This window comes from Staurois parvus, unplaced genomic scaffold (genome assembly GCF_062004578.1).
Source record: "Staurois parvus isolate SC_StPar_1 unplaced genomic scaffold, SC_StPar_1.0 ptg000025l, whole genome shotgun sequence".
Lineage (NCBI taxonomy): Eukaryota > Metazoa > Chordata > Amphibia > Anura > Ranidae > Staurois > Staurois parvus.
This window is the reverse complement of record NW_028317821.1, coordinates 6,059,416-6,084,968: the sequence shown is the minus strand read 5'-3', so window position 1 is coordinate 6,084,968 and position 25,553 is coordinate 6,059,416. Positions and strand designations below refer to the sequence as shown.

The 25,553-nt window shown below is 41.7% G+C and overlaps 1 protein-coding gene across 1 annotated transcript in view; it reads right to left on the bottom strand.

The window, feature by feature from the left end:
- NR1H4 (nuclear receptor subfamily 1 group H member 4) overlaps nucleotides 1-25,175 on the bottom strand; it is a 143,416-nt gene extending 118,241 nt beyond the window's left edge. The window contains exon 1 of the mRNA XM_089694203.1: nucleotides 25,045-25,175. The gene's annotated coding sequence lies outside the window, so the exon portion shown is untranslated. The remainder of the gene's footprint in view (nucleotides 1-25,044) is intronic.
- Nucleotides 25,176-25,553: the final 378 nt, after the last annotated feature.

The window sequence follows — 25,553 nt, the reverse complement described above, 5'->3', positions numbered from 1 at the left end:
AAAAAATGTTTTGTTCATGCATTGGTGGTTCTACCTCTCTCTTCACACATTTGCATGCTAGTGCCACCATGTGTGAATAATTTAATTTGTACACTCACCACATGAAATGACTCCTTAATTTAAGAAGATCTTTAAGCACTTTATCCTGATGTGGGATGTCACTATATACCAAGGTCACCCTCCAAGGTCTGCTTTCTGCTTTCTGCTGTTATATCAGCACGGATTCATACACTCATCACTCAAGATTATATCATAGTACAATATTTATTGTAATAAAAAAGTATCCACCAAACAAATATACAATGGCTACTCACATTTAAAAGTGCCTGGATAACCGACACCAGTATATACAGCCTTGTATTCAGGGAACTGCTCCACCACTCCACTCCCTAGAGCCGGCATGCTACTGTCTTAGAGTGATATCACGAATTTCCGGCATTTGGAACACATGCCGGCAATAGGGTATGGAGGGGTCCAATCAGATATTGCAACCCATTGCATTCATTGCTAAAATGCAAAATGTTCTCTGAATGGTGCCTGTGTTGAACAGGCGACCTCCTGTGTTCAGTAAGCAGCAGTACAGCCACTCAACAAGGAACACAGTTAGTGGAGATCACTATAATAGTGGTGCCTAATGAAATGATTTCCAGCTTCCAGGAATATGGGCCAGTTATGGTATGCATACTTGCATTGGTCCAAGCTGTAAATATTGCCATACCTGGAATTCAGCTTTAAGACTGAAAGGTATAAATGAACCCACATGAGATCACAGAAGTCCACAGTTTCTCCAAAGAGCACCAGTCTTTAGGCATTCTGGTCTATTTCCCATATATTCAATGACACATTCTTGTATTTACAGAAGAATGGACTGATGTTTATAGCTTAGACTAGATTGATTTTGGAAATAGAACTAAATCTAGTAATTCAATGTAATAGGCAGGTGTATAGACAGTCCTATACCATATATCTCTTAGATTGTAAGCTCTAATGATCAGGGCCCTCTGATTCCTTTTGTACCAAATTGTATTGTAACTAATGTCTACCTTCATTTTGTAAAGTGCTGTGCAAACTGCTGCCGCTATATAAATCCTGAATAATAATAATATATCACAAAATGATTGTACTGAAACATTTGACTTCCAGCAAAATATGGAGACTACTGGTCAGAGCATGCCGTGCTGGAGCATATCTGAACGACCCTTGCACACAAATATTGGCTGAGCTTCAAATCTGATTATCTAAATACAAAATGTCAAGCTAAAATAGGTAAGATCCAAATTTATTTTAAACAGCCTTGTTACAAAATCTTAATTGGATTATGTTGAAATCTTATTCAGATTGAGGTTTTTTCTAATAAAGTGTCTCTGTGCCTTACAGTGACTACACAAATTCGAACCTACACCGAAAAGTATCAGCTGGAGAACGAAAGTTTCACAAAAGACAGTTTCACAGATGAAACCATCACCGTAGTTGCTGCAGCGTATTTCAGCCTGTTATAGACTTTGACAAGCTGCAGGCAGCAGGGCTGGATGCTGCATCAGTGCCTGGGACGTGAAATTCCACTATTGGATGCATTTTTTAACCTGAGATGTTGACAAATTAGTCAGTTTTGGGTCCGTTTTTTCTTTTTTGTTATCTAGCTTGAAAGTGTGCTGGGGACCCCCTGTTTATACTGAATATATATATTAGATACACCTTTTCAATTGTTTGTAACACAAACTGCAAATCAGCCAATCACATGGCAGCAAGTCAATGCATGTATCCATGTAGACGTGGTGAATACGACTTGCTGAAGTACAAACCGAGCATCAGAATGGGGAAGAAAGGGGTTTAGGTGGCTTTGAACGTGGCATGGTTGTTGGTGCCAGACAGGCTGGTCTGAGTATTTCAAAAACTGCTGATCTACTGGAATTTTCACACACAAACATCTCTAGAGTTTACAGAGAATGGTCAGAAAAAGAGAAAATATCCAGTGAGCAGCAGTTGCCATATGATTGGCTGATTAGCAATTTGTGTTATCAAGCAATTGAACAGGTATAAAGAGGTTGACGAGTGTTATTGATGAGTGTTATTTTGATTATTTTTAATCACTGAATTCTGAAATGCTGCATATATGAACATTTCATATTTACCACCTACAGCCAGCAACAGATGAGCCTTATTCAAAAGCAGGAGTATTCTGCAGGCCCTTTATGCAGCGGTTGTGCTAAACATAAACTGAATGACATGAATTAGGGATACATTCCCCATGTTCTCTTATAGCAGAGATGGGACAGTCTTATTAGTAGGCATGAGTGCAATTGACCTATGCTGTTTACTCTTAATTACCGGTAGCTGAATTTTAGGTAAATGTCTCTTCTCCTTGACTGGTGCAGCAGTAACTTAACAACATTTGAAATAAAAAAAACACACACACACAAACTCTTTAATGCTTTCTCTGGGTTGATATTTTGTAACGTATTGGCCACAGCGTACAGACAGTGTAGTTCTCAGCATGAATATATTGCACAAAATACTGCATCCTTTTGCAGTACTGAATGCCACTTTACTAACTTTACCATGCAGCAAACTCCTAAAAGTTTGGGGCTAATTCAACTCCTAGCCATGAGCCAGACTCAGGGGCCTATTTGGGTTTCTTGCTGATGACTCATTAACCTCCTTCTAAAATGAACTAAATGACCAAAAGCATATTTGTGCCAAATTTAGCAATTAACCCAGAAATAATGTCACTTAATAAACCACCAGGCACCCCAGAATGCAAGGGGGGCTAGCTGTGACAATACCTTGCAAAGAAAAATACAAAAATGATGTACAATCTTATGTACGTTACAACATTCCTACTTCCATTCTTTCTCAAACTTACTGCTAAACCCCTATAGGTCTTCTGATATAACATAAATGTTTCTCCAATCACCGTTTTGCCATCATAATTGATGATTATAATCTATGCTTACATTATTTAGCTGGTTGGCCAGTGAGGGGATATTTTGCTTACTTGGTGGACATGCCCTAAATTAGTTGAGTTCTGGTCCCATGTATTTAGCCTCCTCTTTACATTATTCCACTTACCCATACGCAGAGAGGCCAAGTTTGCTCTACCACATTGCCCCACAATAGGTTTGTATGCTCATCAGCGGAGGCTAACCTCCTACCTTTTCTTGTCAGCCACCAGAACGATAGCCCAAGCTTGAAAAAAGCCATCTGTCCCCTTTCAAGGGGTGAGAGTTAATATGACTACCCTGATGCTCAATGAGCAGATGTCTAGTATTCACAATGCCTTGCAAGCTTAATTTCTCAAAGTCTAGGAACCGTGGTTGAGAAATGCCTTCCTCACTGTGACGATCGCGGCATCAGACCCCAGCCCTTCTCACCAAACCCATGACCGAAGGACTAGCCAATCTAAAACCATTCTGTCACCTGCGTAACAATGCCACACCCAGCTGCACCCTGCACAATGATTTTCCAGCTAATGGACCACAATCGATGTACCTGCAGCCTGAGCGCGATTGTTACTGGGTCAGGTTAATTAAGCAATTAACCCTTCACACTGCCACCACCTCCCTTTTGTACAGAGAAAGTGGAAACTCGGCAATATCAGCAATAACACTATGATGTTTGAATAATCATCGGTATACCACTGTCACCGCAGGCAGCGATATACCAAAGTTTAAAACACACACACAGTTGCACTTTTCAGAGGCAGGGGTTCTGAGTTTGCATTAAAGAGCTTTAGAAACAGTTCAACACTTTCAGAAAGTAAGATTTATTACTAAAAGGTCAAATGGGTGCAATAAAAAAAATTTACAGAAAAAGATGTAGCCAATATATATATAAATATACGGAAAGCAATAGCACAGCAAAGAGATAACAAAGGAATTTAGATAGATAAAGTACTTGCCAAAAGCCTTGGGTTAAGCAGCGTTCAAGTTTTCTGAGCAAAAGGGTGTTTTCTCCCAAAGTTGGTTCCGATGTAAAAAAGGGAGAATTCTTCAACTTAGCTCAGCTCAGCTTAGCTTTTTCTAGCAACTCCACAGGCTGAAACAGAGAACCAATCGCCTCATTTGGGGAGGGAGTTGTAGGTGGAGACCTCAGGCTATGACCAAAGCCTGTACAAATTATATTATGGTTCATAACTTACCCTGGACACATATAACATTCTATCCACGAGTAGATTAATATGCAGAATCTTCTGCTGAACGGTTAGATATGAAATATGAAATATCCGCTTGAATGGTTACAGAGATATCATTTTCTGCTCTCCTGTATATGCCAGATAGGGGTTGTGATATACCAGGAGACTTGTCTTAAAGTCAGCCGTCCGAATATGGGCTCCATGTTTATGTAATTATGTCCTATTTGGAGATATAAACGTATATGAAAAAGTGAGTTTTTAAATGTAAGTCTGTTTTTACGACTTCCTTTGAGCCTTTGAGCTGAGTGAAGGACTTGGTTTATGGCTTTACGAGCCCTCTCTAGCAAGAGTCTGGCAGACATCAGGGCACCTAGCTAGTGAGGTTTATAACCATGACGCCCTCCCAATGAGTTTGTTGCCTGTGATCTTTGCAAACACACACCGACCACATTCCTAAGGGAGGGGGAAATCGAAATAGGGAGACTGATTTGGGGGGAGAGAGATACAAAATGGAGGGGTTTGGAGCAAAATGGATCCATCTCTGTGTGCATGATTGCTACACCCATCCTTCCCCGAGCCAGTTTGGGCCTACTGTGATGTCATTTTTTTCCTGACACCTAGTCTTCCTCCCCTCTCCTGCTTTTTGGCCCTCGGGCATATATTTTTCCTTTTTCTGCCCTCTCCTTCTGCCTTATCTATAGGTATGCACTCCTTACCTGCTACCCTATCCTCTAGTCTTGCCTCTTCTGCTCTTAGGCTCCTCACCCATATCCTCCTGTATCTACATGAGCTGTGGACGGTGGCTCTGCATTGGTGTTGGCAGCCCTAGGGAGGCCCCTGCCGCCGTGGGGTGGTCTTTCTTGATCCTCTACCCCCGGAACCCTATGAGGTGTGTTGTATTGCTGCTGCTATGTTAGTTTCTGACTACTTTATAGTACCTCTGTAATGTCACCTTTGCCTTTATGTGTGCCTATTCCGGTTATGATTGTCATTGCTTGCCCCTACATGGGCTGGACAATTGCCAGTTTATTACTTGTCGAAACCAAATAAACATTGTTGAAATAGAAATTACTAAGCTGGTCAACAAGGAGGGGTAGGAAGGGAATTTTCTTTGGCTGAACAATTTGCAGACTGAGGTGGCATAATTCATTGTGGGACAACATTTGCTTGAGCCTTTCCCTCTACACTAGCTAATCCTAGAACTGTAACCTCTCACCTTCCCACACATTCACTTTACACTTAACTAAGGCTCCAGTCATGATACCTTCTGTGTTGGGAACTTAGGGCATCTCTTCTATTTCAAACATATGCAGCCTAGGAGAAGACAGGATGCTGCAGAGACAAAATTTGGCAATGTGACTTAGGCACCTGACAATGGGGCATGCTGTCGATCAGTCTGTATAGACTGGGTTGGTGAAGGCTGAGTGGCACTGATGTCATTAAAGTGTTCCTCGTTTACTGCACACACCAAGATGTGGTAGCACTGGAAATCATACCATACTGGGATCGACCATGTGATTAAAAGTGTGCTGCAGCTGACCAGGCAAGAGGTACACCATATAGGGCAGCACAGTGGCTAAATGGTTAGCATTTCCGCCTGGCAGTACTAGGGTCGCTGGTTCGAATCCCAACCACGGCACCACCTGCCTGGAGTTTGCATGTTCTCCCTGTGACTGTGTGGGTTTCCTCCGGGTACTCCGGTTTCCTCCCACACTCCAAAGACATGCTGGTAGGTTAATTGGATCCTGTCTAAATTGGCCCTAGTCTATGTATGAATGTGAGCTAAGGACCTTAGATTGTACACCCCTTGAGGGTTAGGGACTGATGTGAATGTACAATATATATATGTAAAGCGCTGCGTAAATTCACAGCGCTATATAAGTACCTGAAATAAATAAATAAATATAAGAAATACTGTATATCTCCAGCACGCAGACTAGCTTATTTCAATGTGCAAAGCTCTTTATTCTTGTATATTCACATAGAAAAGTAACAATTCTTGACCATACAGGGATCCTACTTCAGGTATGTCATCACCACCTCCCACGCAGGGACCCTTTTTCAGGCATGTCATCACCACATCTCATGTTAAAACCCTTCTTCAGGTATGTGAGCACCATGTCCCATTCAGGGACCCTTAATCAGACATTCCATAACCAAGCAGGGACCCTTTGCAATTTGAAACACGTTTGTAAGTGTGCTGGTGACATATTTTATCCATGATAAAATGGTCATACACGCTGTAATGCATAGTAATTCATAGCGGCCTTGTCTTTTCATAACCCATCTGTTCGATATCCTTTTTTAACTGTTTCCGTGCCGCCCTATAGCAGAATACATTTGTCCTAAATTTAGGATGAAATTTGATTTTTTTAATTCTTTTGCTGGACATGCAAAAAGTCAAAAATATTGTTTTTTTCTCAAAATTGTCATTTTTGTTTATAGCGCAAAAAATTAAAAATGCACAGGCGATCAAATACCACTGAAAGAAAGCTCTATTTGTGAGAAAAAAAGGACATAAATTTCATTTGGGTGCAGTGTTGCATGACCGCACAATTGTCAGTTAAATTAATGCAACGCTGTATCGCTAAAAATGGCCTGGTCAGGAAGAGGGGTAAATCCTCAGGAGGGCAAGTGGTTAATATTGTTGGTTTTGTTTCTCTTTGTTGTTCTGTTTGCCTTACTACTTTGTTTTTTTTCTTATTACATACCTTCTTAGGCAGGCCATACATGATTTCAGTTTTTTCCTTTGAACCAGCAGATATGGGTGGGGGAATCACTCCTGCTGAGGTATTGTATTTTTCGAGCAAGGAGCCTCCCAACCTGCAGAATAAAATGATCAGTGTTGCCGTTTATAACCTGCAGCATGGATCGTTCAGGAAAAACCTGACAGGCTAGGACAGCTCTCGATCGACTTGTGTACAACTAGCTAGTCCATACATGGATCTCAAATTGGCTGGTTCCAGCTGAACCGGCTGAATTTTGAACCATGTATGGCCAGCTTTAGTGTTAAAGTGATTGAACTAGATAAGTACATTATCGGTATTCACCATTCTCAGAGTTTTGTTTATGTAGATTATTTCACTAAGCGAAGTGATTTTTTTTCTTTAAAAAGTGAACTTTCATTTAGCTTAGTTAACTTCTTGCCGACCAGCCACTGTAGAAATACGGTGGCAGGTCGGCACGGCTGGGCAAAACCACATTTTAAAACGTGCATTTGCAAAACAGGTAGGGGGCACGCACGAGGCACGTACCCACCCTACCTGTCCCGCCGATCGTGGCCACGGGTGTCAGTCGCCAGGTCACAGCCGGTCATTGCCTACCGTGTCCCGACGATTAGCAGCAATCACTGACAAAGAGGACGACTGCAGTGTTTACACTGCACCTCTGCTTTCTGTCAGTCCCCTGTCAGCTCCTGACATGCTGATCCGGAGAGAAGAGTTTATCTCTCCGGATCAGCCTTGTTCCTGTGCAGTACAAACCCCCGCCCCCTAGTAAAACACTCCCCTCACACAGTTAACCCTTTCAGTAAATAAAAAAATTAATCCCTTCCTCCCCAGTGACATTAGTACAGTGTCAGTGGTTTTTTTTTTGCACTGATTACTGTATTGGTGTCACTGGGGATGTCAGTGACCCCAAGCCAGCTCCCCCCAGTGTCAAAATGTCCGCTGCAGTCCTGCCATAAGTCGCTGACCGCCACCATAAGTCACTGATCGCCGCCATAAGTCGCTGATCGCCGCCATTATTAGTATAAAAAAAAATTAAAATCCCAGTATCTTTGTCGCCATTTGTAAACGCTATAACTTTCACGTAAACCAATTAATTTACACGTATTCATCTTTTTTTTAGCAAAGACATGTCGCAGAATACATTTTGGCAGAAATTTATGACTAAATTTGATTTTTACATTTTTTTTACTGGACATGTTTTATAGCAAAAAGTCCAAAATATTGTTTTTTTTCCTCAAAATTGTCAGCCTTTTTTTTATAGCACAAAAAAGAAAAAACGCACAGGCGATCAAATACCACTGAAAGAAAGCTCAATTTGTGGGAAAAAAAGGATGTAAATTTCATTTACGTACCGTATTGCATGACCGCGCAATTGTCCGTTAAACTAGCTCAGCGCTGTATAGCAAAAAAATGGCATAAATTGCAGTATCTATACCATAGTTGTAGACGCTATAACTTTCACACAAAGCAATCAATATACACTTATTGGGATTTTTTTTACCAAAATTATGTAGCAGAATACATTTTGGCCTAAATTTATAACTAACTTTGAGTTTACTATATATTTTTTATAGCTGAAAGTAAAAAATATTGTTTTTCTTCAAAATTTTTGGTATTTTTTGTTTACAGCGTGAAAAATAAAAAGCGCACAGGTGATCGAATACCACCAAAAGAAAGCTCTATTTGTGTGGAAAAAAAGGACGTAAATTTCATTTGGGTGCAGCATTGCATGACTGCGCAATTATCAGGAGTGCAAGTGGTTAAGAAAGGTGAAGTTTTACAGATTTTTATTACTGAATCATGTGCATGCATGACTGGTATTCTCTACAAAAGTGGATTTTCGCGTTGTTTTTCCTCCCATTCACTAAGGGCTCATTCACATGGGCAGATGTTGAGCGGTGGTTTTTACCACAACCCCCACCTCCCACCTAAACACAGAAATGCAGCTGCTCAAGGCTGTACCTATGTTTTTTGCTTGACACCCACAGGAAAAACTAAAGCGACATTTTGCATTTGGCAGGCAGTATATCACCGATGAATGAGACCCATTCAAGTGAAGTGAAGTGCCACAACTGCCCTGCAACCATGTGTAATGCAAATGGTTGCATCACGGTGTGGCAGCATTTCTTTAAGGGTTAAAGCAGGTGGTGAGGCAACATATCGCCTTTTCACCGCCTTTCAAATGCCCTCTGAAAAGTGGTCCACTGCTGATCAGTTTTTAGAGAGGTGGTTGTAAACTCGCACATATGGATGAGCCCTAAGATAAGCGAAAATTCACCTTGAAAGTAAACATCCTGTAGTCATTTAGGAAATCACAGTCATGGAGTCCGGGAACTATCGACTCTACCTCCCACAACAGTTGAAATTTTTGCCTCAAGGAATATAATATCAACAACCAACCCTTCATAGAATATACACAACTTCTACTTCGGTCTTTTGAAGTTAGCTTTACAGCATATTTGATAAACTTTTGCTCTTTGAGTTTTAAAGCCAAACGGAACATTCAGTAGAAATCAACTAAATATATTGCAGATGCATCAAAACTAAAATCCTTTTCATACGGCCATCCTTTGTTGTGTGTCATCAGGGATCTGCAAACAGTTCCCCCTGCTGAGTAAGATCAGTACGAGACGTCACTTTTGAAACTAAAAATGGATGATGCAATCTCTTTGGGTGGGCAAACTTGGGCAGATGTACCTCCTGTTCGGGTCTGCAAACAGAACATAATGCAAACCGTTTTTGTTTCTGTGAACCTTAACAGACTTGGATGTGGTCTTGTCGGTCGGGAGGCCTTTTTCCCCAGCAATATGGGGGAACCTGCATGCCACAGCTGTTTTGTAATTTTCAGTGGTTGCATGAAGACCACAATTAATGTGTGAGTTGATGCCCTCTCATGAACAGAGACCAACCTGTTACACCGGACCCCACACCAGAAGGATAACGTCCTTTTTCCCGCCAATGATACCTATAACCTGTCCTGGTACTGACTACAAAGCTACAGTATTTCAAGGAAGATAGCATAGAAAACTGATCTTCCTCCACCATTTCCTAAACACACATTACAGTTTACAATTGATTTGTTAATTTGCTGTATAATTTGCAAGGCATTGCAAATTTGTGGTCCAGGCCCAGTCCATATGAGGGTTCTGCTATGCAGCGGGCCCTAACTGAGTGCCCCTGCCTCTAGGCCATACAGCTATCAATCCACCTCTCCATCAGAACTTCCGTCACCAGCCACCACCATCTCCTCTCCCAAACTGGCCGCTTCTGCTTCTTTTACCTCTCTCTCATTTACTCAGAAAGTTTGTACATAAGCAGCCACTTTGTTCCCAGGCCTCATACACTGCAAGATTTCACTCATTAGTTATTTTCAGTAATTAGACCAGATGATGCACTTAACCAGCAACTCTATTTACCGAGTAGCAATGTGGCAATACAACTTCTTCCATATGGTTCCATTCAATATTCACAAGGCAGGTAACACTCGTTATGTACATAGCATTCCCTTTATCATACTGCAGAGGGAAATGCTGTGCTGTGGTACAAAATAGTTCTCTAACAGTCTCACTTCAGGGTCCTGCCAAGGGTTGACCCCTTCAATGTAGCTCTGCTTGTCTCCATGTATGGACCCTGTACTTCCCATGACCAATCTCTGAATAAAAGCCCCAGGGACCCACTCCTTTTACACTTACAGTTGCAAGAAAAAGTATGTGAGCCCCTTGGGATTACGTGGAGTTTGGCATGAATTGGGTATAAAATGTGCTCTGAACGTCATCTAAGTCACAACAATAGAAGAACACAGTCTGCTGAACATAATACTACACAAACATTAAATGTTGCCATGGTTTAATTGCACATAACATGTAAACATTTACAGTGCAGGGAGGAAAAAGTATGTGAACCTTTGAACTTAATAACTGGTTGACTCTCCTTTTGCAGCAATAACCTCAACCAAACGTTTCCTGTAGTTGCAGATCAGACCTGCACAATGATCTGGAGTAATTTTGGACCACTCCTCTTCACAAAACTGTTTCAGTGTAGCAATATTCTTGGGATGTCTGGTGTGAATCGCTCTCTTAAGGTCATGCCACAGCATTTCAATCGGGTTGAGGTCAGGACTCTGACTGGGCCACTCCAGAAGGCGTATTCTGTGCTGTTGCAGCCATTGTTTTGTTGAATTACTTGTATGCTTTGGGTCATTGTCCTGTTGCGTCACCCATCCTCTGCAGAGCTTCAGTTGGCGGACAGATGGTCGTACATTTTCCTGCAAAATGTCTTGATAAACTCTGGAATTCATTTTCCCATCAATGACAACAATCCGTCCAGGACCTGATGCAGCAAAGCAGCCCCAAACCATGATGCTCCCTCCGCCACGTTTTACAGTGGGGATGAGGTTTTGATGTTAGTGTGCTGTGCCTTTTTTTCTCCAAACATAGTGTTGTGTGTTCTTCCAAATAACTCAATCTTGGTTTCATCTGTCCACAGTATATTTTGCCAGTAGTGCTGTGGAACATCCAGGTGCTCTTTTGCAAACTTCAAACGTGCTGCAATATTCTTTTTGGACAGCAATGGCTTCCTCCGTGGTGTCCTCCCATGTACTCCATTCTTGTTTAATGTTTTCCTTATTGTAGATGTGTCAACAAAAATGTTAGCATGTGCCAGAGATTTCTGTAGGTCTTTAGCTGACACTCTGGGATTCTTCTTTACCTCATGCAGCATTCTGCGCTGTGCTCTTGCAGTCATTTTTACAGGACGATCATGCCTAGGGAGAGTAGCAACAGTGCTAAACGTTCTCCATTTGTAGAAAGTCTGTCTTACCGTGGACACATGAACATCAAGGCTTTTGGAGATACTTTTGTAACCCTTTCCAGCTTCATGCAAGTCAACAATTGATCGTAGGTCTTCTGAGAGCTCTTTTCTGTGAGGCATGGTTCACATCAGACAGTGCTTCTTGAAACCAGTAAACCCAAAACAGGTGTGTGTTTTTTAAGGGCAGGACAGCTGTCAGCAACACATCCAATATCCTCACACTGACTGGAGTCAAAGTTGGCTCACTCTTGGCTCCAATTAGCTCTGGGAGAAGTCATTAAGCTAGGGCCTCACATACTTTTTCCTCCCTGCACTGTGAATGTTTACATGTTATGTGCAATTAAACCATGCAGACTGTGTTCTTCTATTGTTGTGACTTAGATGACGTTCAGAGCACATTTTATGCCCAATTCATGCAAAACTCCACGTAATCCCAAGGGGTTCACATACTTTTTCTTGCAACTGTAAATACCCAAATTATGGGAACCTTAACAGACCAAATGGCAGACACACCACAGTAGGTTAACCCCAACAATACCAGCAGCAACTTACAAATACAGTGTAGCATGAATGCAATTCTCACCTGCCTACAGACTGATTAAATGGACACACATCTGTCTACATCTGCCTGCCCATAGAAATACATTGCATTATGTCTAGATCCCTATAAAAAAAAAAAACAGAAAGATGGAATGCTCTTGAGAGAGAGCTTTAAAGGTGTCCAAAGTCTTACAGTTGGTTTCCTGTAGAATGCACATCCAAAGTAGAAGAAACTGTCCCTCACTACCATTCTGTAGAGAAGAACCCTTGTTCTTTGTGGGGAAGCAGTGATGTCTCTATAGAGGTCCAACACATTCCCTAAGTCAGACCTATAGTTTTGCAAAACTCATTCTCCCTGCTGAGTGGAGAGTTCCATCTCTGGCTCTACAAAGGGATGTGGGGCTTCCGCAGAGAGACCACTGCTTCCACACAAAGAGCAAAGGTCCTTCGCTACAGCATGTGAGCGTTGGACAGACATTTCTACCAGGGTGTGACAGCAATCCAGTTGTAGGACTTTGATATATTTTATAATGATGCACACTGAATGTATTTAGCTGATTACTGAAGGTACAGCCTTGAAAACACCAGTAAAACAAACATACTGTCCTAGTGTCTATTATGAAATGTTACCCCTGGTTCACATATATGTGGCCGTGCGGGATGCATTTTGCGCGGACACGAGAGCCCATTCATTTGAATGGACTCCCGTGCCCCATGACACGTAGGGAAGAAGTCCCTGCACTTCTTCTAAAAATGCAGACTGCACGGGAACCTCAGTTCCCAGTACGGTTGCGTTTTCCAGTGCGGGTGGCGTGCCATTAGAACTAATGGCACTCAATCGAGTGTCCGCATTCCTCTGTGTGGGTGGTGCAGCTGCACGGATTTTCGTACATATGTGAATCTAGCCTTAGTATCAGCTCCTTAGCATTGTTGCAGCTGCATATTCCCACACAGGAATATGACAATGGGAAACAAGCAAGTGATATCTACTCTTTAGAATGACTTGTTACTGATTACATTCATATAATGGATATCACACATTGTTTATTTAATGTCAATTAGCCTGTACAGTATATCCTGCTTTTAATTACTAGCCAGCTGAAACATTTGTCTGAGTGAATAGAATCACAGTATTTTATCGTAAACTCTACAGCAAGATGATAACATGTATAACCTTTACAATGAAATATTTATTTTTGTATGTGGCATCCAAGTGTTAGTCATACAATGAGAATACTTTTAACATCGCTGGTCTCTTTTTAATGAGCAGAAATTATATTGAAGTCATATATGGGATGATTGAAAATGTTTACACACAATTTATTGTGTGAAAGTGCTCAACTCTTTTACTAAGGGTTGTTTTATATTTTTGTAGCTTTCTGAAGAGCAATCTGCAGTGATTTCCTTTTCGGAGGGCATTTTAAAGGTTGCTGGGGGGAGCCTTCTCACTGTCTGTTTTAATTCTGCAATGCTCATACCGCTGTGCCGAAACTATGTGCATTATACGTAGTTGTTAGACTGTTGCACTGTAGCCTCATTCACTTGAATGCATTGCGTTCGGCGACTGTACTGCTTGCCGAACACGCTGGGGGGGGGGGCGAATGTTTGCTGTGACCCACGGCATGTGTACATCCCAATCTGGGTGTGTTTGCAGATTAATGGGGGGAGGCACATCCATGGCTCAGCTGCCTATTTTTACCTCCTACCTACCATGTGTGAACTAGGTCTATGTCAGCCTTATTCTGCAAAATTTTAGATTTCGCACAGTCTACATATTCAGTGTTGAGTCAACACCTGGCAGACCTGACAAAAAAAGAACACAGCGGTACAAAACCTGCCCTAAATAAAGGAACTGCTGAGTGACTGCATGCATTTATTGAAATAGCTTCTAGATAAAATCTACAAGAAATAGCAATTGCAAATGTTGCTCGAGGTGATTGTAGCTGTATTAGTGTGCTTGTTACAAAAACAATTGAGTACAGTCCATGATACATTTTTTACACCAACATCTACATTTTCAGGACAAGCTGTTGTGTAGTATCCCCTTCTTTAAGAACCAAACAGTTCTAATCATGGACAGTACTCAATTGTTTAGGTAAATGCTGCTTAAAATCTTCACTTACTATTGGACTATACTGTATAGTGTTTATTATGTATGCAGGCTGTGCTTTCTGCTTTGCAGTGCTACACAGTGGCTGTGCTTTAGGAGTCATTCACTGAACCATATATGGCAGTGGTCTCCAAACTGCGGCCTGTGGGCCGAATGCGACCCTTTTCTTGCCTCTGTCGGGCCCTTGGTATAATATTCCTCCCACTGATACCAACAAGGAGGCGCCATTTCTTCCACTGGCCCAAGCTATGGGGCATTTTCCTTCCACTGACACCAATGATGGGGCTCAATTCCTCCCACTGATATAAACAATTAGGTACTGTTCCTCCCACTAATACCAAGGATGGGGCACTATTCCTTCCTCTGATACCAATGATGGGGCACTATTCATCCCACTGAAACTAATGATGGGGCACTATTCCTCCCCCTTACACCAATGATGGGGCACAATTCGTCCCCCTGACACCAATGATGGGGCACTATTCCTCCCACTGACAACAATGATGGGGCACTATTCATCCCACTGACACTAATGATGGGGCACTATTCCTCCCCCTGACACCAATGATGGGGCACTATTCATCCCACTGACAACAATGATGGGCACTGTTCATCCCACTGAAACTAATGATGGGGCACTATTCCTCCCACTAATACCAGTGATGGGGAACTGTTCCTCCAACTAATACCAATGATGGGGCACTATTCCTCCTTCCACTGACTATAAGCATGTCATTTTTTTTTTACTCCTACTGACACTGGGAAATGTTCTACTCCCACTGGCCACTCCAGCCCTCTTTACGGCTGAAGGACAGTAAACCGGCCCTTTGTTTAGAAAGTTTGGAGACCCCTGATATATGGCATACAGATCCATATTAGCATGCATTAACCCCTTGGAATCGGTGCCTCCTAACCCTTTAAGGGGTTTTAGATGACGGGAGGTGGGGCAGAGTTTGTGATCATGCGACTACCGTGATTGGCTGTCAAGTGATTGGAAAGCTCCCAAGAGATTGGGAGCTTTCCATTAGTTACTGGTAAATGTGCTGGGAGCGTGCATGATGCACTCTCTCGGCACAGTTCTGTTTTCTTTTTGGGTACATGTATATGCAGCCTCTTAGTGTTTAGGGCTCACCCACCAAGAGGCCGCATATATGTGTGCGGCCAGCAGGAAGGAGTTAAATAGGGTGTTTACTCAAGAGATACATTTATAATTCCACCACTTTATAAAACTCGGGTAGGGTCACAACTTGAGTATGCCGTCCAGTTCTGGTCACCAGTCCTCAGGAAGGATGTGCTGGAACTGAAGCGAGTCCAGAAAAGGCCAACAATACTAATAAAGGGGGCTGGAGGACCTCAGTTATGAGGAAAGACTACACACACTACATTTTTTCTCCCTGGAGTTGAAATGCTTAGGAGGGGATATAATATCAATATATGAATGTCTAAATGGTGATTCTAGTATAAGGAGAAAACTGTTCAGTCTCAGGTCACTCAATGAAGTTGGGCAAGAAGTGGTTTAACCTTAAGCACTTGCCTACCGGCTACCCCCTTCCTGCCCAGGCCAATTTTTAGCTTTCAGTGCTGTCGCACTTTGAATGACAATTGCTCGGTCATGCATCACTGTACCCAAGTTTTTATAATTTTAAAAATAGAGCTTTCTTTTGGTGGTATTTAATCACCACTGGATGCTTTATTTTTTTGCACTATAAATGAAAAACGACCAAAAATTCTGAAAAATGTTTTCTCTTTGTTTCTATTGTAAAATTTTGCACACAGGTAAGTTTTCTCCTTCACTGATATGCGTTGATGAGACTGCACTAATGGGCAATGATAGGCAGCACTGATGGGCACTGATAGGCTGCACTGATGAGGCTGCACTGGTGGGCATTGATGAGGAGGCACCGATGAGGCTGCACTGATATATGGCACTGATGGGCACTAATAGGCAGCACTGAAGGGTACTGACTGGCTGCACTTATGGGTACAGATTGGCAGCACTGCAGGGCAGAACTGTTGGCCACTGTGCCCAACAGTGCCCTGATTATCAGTATAGATGAATCCTTTCACAGCTGCTGGTTATCGGCAGTACTTTCCTTGTGCTGTGACAGCATGCGTATATACATGGTGATCAGCTGTCATTGGACACTGATCACGTGGTAAAAGGCCACTGTGATTGGCCCTTTACCATGTCATGTGATCAGCAGTGTCTAAAGGACACAGCGAGCACACAACGCCAAGTGTGCGCCGCTGGGGTCGTGCAGGGGAGAGCGTTCTGGGAGGACCTCATATGAAGCTCTCCCAGAACTGGACAACACACTGTAGCCATCATTTGGCTATAGCACGGCCAAGCAGAGGTTAAACTGGGGATTCTTTACTGTTAGAACAGTAAGGATGCGGAACACCCTTACAAGATTGGGGGTGTCAGCGGGAAATGTCAACAATTTAAAAAAAACTTTTTGATGGGCATCTTAGTGTAACCAATATAAAGGGATATAAGAGGTGCTAGATACATAAATGCAACATACACACACACACAGGTTGAACTGGTTGGACTGGTGTCATTGTTCAACCTTACTATGTAACTCTGAACCTGTACAAAGGGGCCTTTTTCACCTGTGTGAGATGCACAGGTATTGTGTGCAGACCCATGCAGGCAGCCAGTTCGTCAATGACAAGCGGCAGACTGCATGGACCTGCGCAGATCTTCACACGCATCCTGTAGTATATATCCATGTGGGTCCGATGCACAGATCAGGACGCAGACATATTGTATTTTGATCCATGCATCAGACCTACACGGATCTTATCTTATCTCAGCAGCTGTTAGATGGTAGGCAGAGTATGTAATCACTAATCTATAAATATCTAGATTTATTAAAACCTCATCATTATTGGAGAGTATAGATGTTAAAATGTAAAAGTCATATCTGCATTTATTTAAAGTTTCCGCAATGATCATTAGAAACAGGCAATATATTTTCTCTTTCCTTGCTACACATGTTGGGTTTATTCTGGGTTATGGTTTATGCCTTGTAGCAGTTCATAATTGCTGCTCCAACTGAAAAAACATAATTAAAGATGAAAGAGAGTTAATTTGAAGGAGACCAAACAGGGAGCCTAATGAAAGACTACATAATCTAGAGACCCGATCCCTTTCTTCCCTTCTTACTTTCTCTCTCCTAATCTTTCTTTCTTCTCCCTTGGGCCTCTTTCACCAGAAGGGTCTGAACAGGTCCGTGGATCTGATCAGATGGACCAGTCACCCCTATGAACAGGCGGGTGTAAACGGACTTTTGTCTGTTCACATCCACCTACCTCTGTCTGATCATGTCTGCTAAGAAGAAAAAAGGAAGGGGATTTGTCCTCTTTTGTCTTGGCAAATTGGAACATTGGGCAGTTGGGTGTAAACGGATAGCAGAATCCATTTATTCCCAGTCACCCATAGACCAGAGCGGGCTCTCTCTGTGTCCGCTCTGCAGAAGCTGAGTGGACATGGACCTGTCATCCACCTGCTCTACTCCAATCAGCAGGGGATCTCCTGCTGATTAGGATGAGTCCGCCCTGTCTGAAAGGGGCCTCATTGTCTCCTCTCTATAGAAATGCCCACCCCCTAAACTGACATTCACCCACCGATTTTTATATCTGCATGACTCCCCCCAAGAACTACTTGCACAAGGACTCTTGAGAGAAGAACTAAGGCAAAGTGTTGTGCTGGTCTCAGGAGCTACAGTATGTACAACACCCAACCTGTCCGTCTCATCAGTCATGGTCTGCCTGAGTTGCACAGGGAAGCGCAGAGACCCAGAGATGATTTTCTAAAATAAGGTATCTAATGAAGATGGAAAGATTTACTAAAAAAACCTTCTAGCATGTGTATGAAGGGGGAAGGGAAGAACTAGCAAAGGCAAAATATATTCAGATTCAACTTCAACATTAAATAATTTTCACGTTTCTCATTTTGTGCAAAAAAAACCCCAAAACTGGTTCTATTCACATTTCACTAGTTATAATTTCTGCAGCAATGATCAGATAGTGGGTGGACAGGGCCAAAAGGTGTTTGGATAATAATTATGTTGTGCAGCAAAAAGCGTCATCACACGAGTCCTGTATACAGAGCCAGTTTTAATCCAGCAATGTTCAGTCAGTTCAAATAAAAAATAGTCTACATAGAACAATCATTAGTTGGTCTGGCTGTCCTATTGTTAAAGTGGAGTTCCACCCATTTTTTTCCCCTCTATTAGGAATGCCCTTTTATTGTACTGTTGGATTTGTATATATATATATATATATATATTTTTTTTTTTTTAAGTTTGTAAATACCTTTAAATAGTGGGTAAAGGCGCAGGTCCCTGCTGCCTAGGCGATGTAATAAGGCGATTCGCAAGGTCTCCTGGGATATTGGGTCTTCCTTGCAAATCCTAGTAAGGAATGAAGTGCTCCACACAGTGTCATTACTACACAGGCGCGAGATCAGGAGGTGCATGCTGGGATAGCCGGCAGCACCTAATCCCAGAAATATAGACCTGCAGGCGTCAGATGCCCACGGTCTTCATGGCGCCTACCTTCTTCCGAGATCGAGATAAAATATTACTTTTTATCAACTAAAGAGCAGGATATCACATATATACCTTTATTGAATTAGTAATGGGAAAGATGAAATAATATCGGGAGAGCTTTTTAAAAAAATTGTTATGGGCACTGGAGTTCCGCTTTAACAAATCAGCAATATCTAGTGTATGGATGAGGATGGTAATAGTTTCAGCAATAGAGCTTTTTAATTTCTGTATAGGTCTTATTAGAAAACATTATTTTCCAATACAAGCTGGGATTCCTGTCTTGTGACCGAGCCCTTTACGAAGGCAGAACACTAGCAATAAAATGTAAGAGAGAGTTGAAGGTCAGCTGAGAACATAACTTTCATCCTGTTGCCAGCAGTAGAGTTAAGTGTATGGAGTACTTTGTGCTGCCGTCATTTTTAGCTGTCCCATAGAGGAAATACTCCATATATTAAAGCGTATGTCAAGGTGAAAGTTTTTTCCTTAGTTTTGCATAGAGTGGGGAAGGGTTAGAACCCCTGTCAGACTGTTATTGATATCCAGGGCTCCGGAGGAGAGATTTCCCCTCACTTTCCATCCTGCTGATGTTTTACCAGACAGGAAGTGAGGCAAACTTTCAATAGCAACTCACACAGAATTAAAAGTGATATTTTTTAGTAGAGAGGGAGCAGTATAAATGACAGGAGATTTTTAATATTTTCTGTGACCCTGTTGCAGATTTTCTATCACTTCCTGTGTAGTGAAAACGTCAGAGCCCTGGGTTTTAATCCTTTCTGATGTAATCCAAAATTAGAAAAAATGCTTTTGGCTTGACATACACGTTTACTACTGTTGTACCATGGGACATTTTTCAACGGCCGGATGGGCAGCCCTTTATTTACCAAGTGCTGATTATGATCACCACTAGATAAATACAGTGGTGTATTTAGGTTTTGTGCTGCCCTAGGCAACACAAAAATCGACCACCACCCTCCCCACTTCCCTGCCCCAGTGGTACCGCCTCCCCTCCAAAAATTCCGCCTCGCTGTAAATACGCTACTGTTCTCCATCAAGTATAAACCCCCCCCCCATACTGACCCCCTATACACCAAGTATAGTCCCTCCAGTACAGACATCCCCTACACCAAGTATAGACCCCCTCCCCAACATTCCCCCTCAGTAGAGACCCCCCCCTTCCCTCAGTACAGACCTCATTCCCCACTAAGTATAGATCCCCCCTCCTTCAGTATAGAACCCCCTGCCACTAAGTACAGACCCTTCTCCATCATTATAGACCCCCCTCTCTCAGTACAGACCCCCCCTTCACTTGTGCTAGTACGGAGGTGGAGGGCTCAGATATGTACTGCAGGGCGCTTTGGGAGGGGAGAGGGCATGTGCTCTTGTGTGGGGTAAGATTTCAGATCCAAAACCAGTTCTAGCATAGATCCTCTCCCCTCCCAAGGTGCTCCCTCCAACACATATCCTCTTAACCTCCCCAATCACACATTGTTTTAACTTTCCCTCCCTTCCTGGTCATTCTGCCCCCCTCCTCTGCCCAGGAACAATATAAGAAACTTGGTACAGACCTCAGATCAGCACAGACATGAACAGCGGTATCTCTCCTCCTCCTCCTGTTTACATGTAGACAGTGGAGGAGAGGGAGGCGGCTTTGGTGCACTCTACTGGGAGCCAGCCGGGGAGAGAGTTGTGGATCAGTGTTCCTGGTGCGGTGTCAGCTCAGGTGCCCCTTCCAATGGACCCTGCTTCAGTCCACCTCCCCATAGCAACACCACTGCACAAACAGTCCTTCCACGTCTGGCCACTAAGCTCCTCCTCTCAATCAGCTCTGACCTGGCTGTGTGTCCTGCAGATAATGGCTCCTGTGTGCACTGCCATGTCCTGTGTCACTTTTGCCAGGGGGCAGCACCGCCCCTTTGAAAAATGCCACCCTAGGCAAATGCCTTGTTTGCCTCACGGTAAATACGCACCTAGATAAATAGCTGCTGGGCAGCTGATCTGCCCAGGATTCACTGTGTAGCCAACTGTCATTAGACAGCTAGGTACACAGAAACATTGCACCCATAGGATCCGAGGGGATGAATACCCTGTGATTGCTGTGATTGACCATCACAACGATCACAAAGTACTGGTTACAGTGCTAACCTTTCCCCTTACAGCAGGAGAAGACGAGAGATTAAGTACTTGTGAATGGGTACAGAATGAATGGATCAGCAGCTGCAGATTCATTAATTATGTTTCAGTGACACATGGATAATTTTTATTAACCCTTTTTTTCTCTTTGGGTTGAACTGGATGGGCTTGTGTCTTTTTTAAACCAGACGAACTATGAAACTCTGTAACTATATTTTATGTCCCCCTCCTTTGCTACACAGGCTAACTACATGCTGTCTGTATGTGACTTGTATAATAACCCATTCACCTCCCTTATCCTGCACATCTTCACTTCCATCCTGCCACTGTTTGTGACCTGTACATTAACCCCTTCATTTGTGTATGACCAGGTTATTAATGTATCTTGAGCATTATTCCCAAGGTCCACTTGTAACCATCTCAGTACCAGCATGTTTCTTCATTTCCAAGAAAAGTGACAAAAATTAAATCACCTTGGGATGTCAACTTTCCAAAAAAAGGTCATTTTGGGTGCTTTTGTACTATTCTGGCATTTTTATTTTAACAGAATGTAAGGGACACAATTTTTTTCAAACTTTTTGGTCTTTTTTTCTTTTTTATAATGAAAGCTGTCTTTCAAAAAAAAAAAAATACAAAACTCATTTTGAGTACAGTGTTACATAATAGAGTAATTGTCAGTCAAACTATCGGAGCCCTGAAAACTGAAAAATAGCCTGGTAATGAAGGGGTATTACAGTTTGGTACTCAAGTGGTTAAAGCTGGCCATACACATGTTGTGGGTGGAAGAATCTTCCCTGTCAGGACTTTGTATTCTGACAGCGGTACCTGCAGAATACACTGATCACTGGCTGCCGCTACTGATTGACAAAAATTTCCATCATGTACTTTTAACAGAAGCCAATTAAATAAATAACTTATGCAGGGTAGGGGAGCCCACAAACTGATGAACCAGATAAATGTCAATCAGTGCATTGCCAGCATAATCTTGTGCTGAATTCACAGAATGCAATAAAGAATTTTGCCAAGCACCCCCATCATTTTATGTTCAATCCAGACCTCTGAACTTCTACTGCGATTATTAGCACTCAGTACATTATGATAATATAATAATATCTCATCCTTGTAATCCAATGATAGGCCATACAAGCATACAGTTTACAAACTTTCTTTAGACTCTTTTGGGGTGGTTCAAGAAGACTATTCCAGTGGTGTTGATTATAGTTTTAGGCCTTGTGCCCAATCCATGAAACTCATGCTAAAAATTCATTGTTGGAACGAACATGTGTAACAATTATTTCTTATTTGTGACACTTTTTGGCCAGACAACTGAAGAAATAGTGCCATATTGGCAATAAGGAAACTGAAATAAATATGACCTCATCTATTGTTTCACACATGCAAGTAGTGTGTCACACCTTTGAGCCAATCCTGAGACAAATTTGTATAAACCAAAACATTGTTTAAACCAAAACATATATGAATCTGTGCCATTTGTCACACTCTATAAAGAGACATATTTCTAATGAGTTTCTAAAACAGTCTTTATGAATTTCACAGTTTATTGCCTAGCCTTAGATTTATTTTTTGTTAAGGACATTTATTCTATGTAATCTTTGTATAAGCAGCCCCTGCACCCATGACTGACTAAATACCTGACCAGTGACTGCATCTGATTGGATACAGACACTGTTTGAATGAGACTTTTCCACTTGGTTGGGTCAAATTTTTTAACCCCTTTGCAACTGTACCTCCCGACCCTTTAAGGGGTTTGTGATGCCAGGAGGCAGAGTTGGGTTTAGGGTTAAGTGACCGCCATGATTGGCTGTCACAGCGGTCACATGATCGTAAAGCTTTTTCCATGAGGTGCCGGTAAATGTGCCGGGAGCGCGCAGGGCGTGTGCTTTGGGCACATGTTTGTTTACATTGGACTGGGTTTGCTTTGAAGCCAAAAGGGCGCATATTTGCGTACCGTTGGCGCCAAGGAATTAATCAGCCTTTATCAAGCCAGGTGGTGCCGAAAAGCTAGTAGGCATCAGCTGAAATTTGAGATATGTATAGCCAGGAAAATTGGGCTTTTTAAGAGAGAGAATGCTTTTTTAATAACAAAAAGTGAAGATTTTTTGAAAAGTTCTACTATTTGTGTATTATGTTGCACAGCAGGCATTTATTCATGCAGATGTAAGAGATAATGGTAGGTCCACATTGGAGTTTCTTCAGAGGTAGATTGACATAGTTACAAAGGTATTTTAAATGGAATTTACATTGTTTTTAGTAAGGTAAATTAGAATTTTTTCACATGAATTTTTCAACTTTCTTTTTTTTTTCAATTTTAACAGCCTGAACTGCCTAGGTAATTTGGTCTCCTACTATTCATTGTCTATTCACAAAACAGACATACTGTAGCTGAATAAGTGTAGGGTAATAGTCCTATTCCTCTTTTTAGGTCATAAATAGTCAAAATATGACCAGACAATGCTGGACTTTCTAATCAGAAAGCCCAGTATGCTCAGAAAAGTAAATTTCACTGAGTCGTCCTGTGATAAGATATTATTTGTAAGATAAAAAAACTTTACAGTAAAGTCATCTTTACTCGAAAGTAAGATATTTATCTTTAAAGTAAGATCAGTTTGTAAATGTGTGGATAAAAAAAATATACACTATAAGTAAAAACAAATTCACATAAAATAAAGTTGCCATTTTAATAACTTTTTTTTTTTTTAGAAAAAAGATACAGTATTTTACTAAGGTCCCTTTTCACACAGTCCGATCAGGTCCACCTGTCAGTTTTTCAGGCAGACCCAATCGGACCATCCATAAAACTCTATTGTCCAGCGAATGTCAGTGGACAAGTATCTTCTGACACCAACCGACATCCGATCAGATCCTGTATTCCAAAAACAGATGGATAGGGATCCGTTCCCCATCCGTCCAACAGATCCAATCAGATGACAGTCGCATGAAAACAGACCACCTCTTAGAAGATAGCGGGCTGTGTCTGAAAAGGGCCTATCTGTTGTTCTTTGTTGTTACATTTTTATCCAATAAATACAATCAAATTATGCAATTTTGTCACATTATATCATAGTATTGTTGACAGATAACAGTTTGAGCCACAATTACTTTTATTTATTTCCATAGCACTAACAAAGACAGAGAATATAAACGGTTTACATCAGTCCACATCGCCATCAGTAATGTCCCTACTACAGACCTAAAACTTAAAAATAAGTAATGGCTTGACTTTTAGAAGCTGATTTACCTGCCAGCATGTTTTTGGGTTGTAGAAGGAAACTGGAGTACAATAAAACTAGGTAAACATGGTAAAACCTCACAGTGATAGGCAAGAAAGTTAGGCAAAATGATGCCTGACAATGTGGAAATCACTTACTTTTTTACATTTGTGTTACTGTTTCTCATTAATCAGCGGTGGACAAAAACCAAGTTCAATCAGCTTTACTTTTGCCCTCCATAGCAGAAACTGCATGGAGGTGGGATCACCCAAGGTAGGTCTCTGAGGAGGTCATTCTTTTAAAAGAGCATTATGGTATACAGTTTATGGGATTCTGATAGGCATGGCAGTAACTAGTTAAGTTATTAAACTACTGATCAAATCGCACTGCACAAACTGATTTTTGTAGCAACCAATCCAACAATAAAAAAGCAGAAACATATTTATGTTCCTATGTCTGTTGAAGACATTTCACAGCATGCTGTGTCTTCAGTCATACTCAGAAAAGGGAATGATGATATAAATTCACATGGGGTGAACAGAAAGTCACAGGATCTGGGAACATTTGTCATTTTGGGTTCCCACCAGGGCATAATCAGTTTGAGGATGGACAGACTTCATTATTATCTACAAGATATACCTATTAATCACCAGCCTCAACAAAACAACAAAACAAACAATAAACATTTTTTTTTAAATTATTTTCCTTTGGAAAAACACATTAAAGGTTTGCCAAGACACATTTTCCTAAAATGCGTAATAAAAAATAAAAACTATATGTAGGTGATGGAATATATGCTATTGCTTACCTTAAGTGGCTTTTCAGCACAAGCCAATGTGTTCCATGCTGTCATAAATACAGTGAAGGTACGTGTGTGGTCGAGATTCTACGTGTAGAAATGAGATTGCTGTTTCTCAGAAAGCCACATACAGCTCTATGCATCCAGCAGATCCACAGATTACTCATTAACTGGTGTCTACTTTGTATAAACAGATTTGGAATTCTCTGAAAGAATACGGTACTGGGCTAGATGCCAAAATGAAGGCTGTATATTTACCAGTTCTGCCGCTTACTCTTTTAAACGTTTTATCACCAACATTTGTGTTTTAACACTAACAGAATGGACAGCTTCTCTTCCTGATTAAATCAGCTTACATACTTCTGCAACATAACAAGAAGTAAACTAAAAAAATTGGGACACCCCTCCAAATCATTGGATTCAGGTGTTCCAATCACCTTCATGGCCACAGATGTATAAAATCAAGCACCTAGGCATGCAGACTGCTCTTATAAACATTTGTGAAAGAATGGGTCACT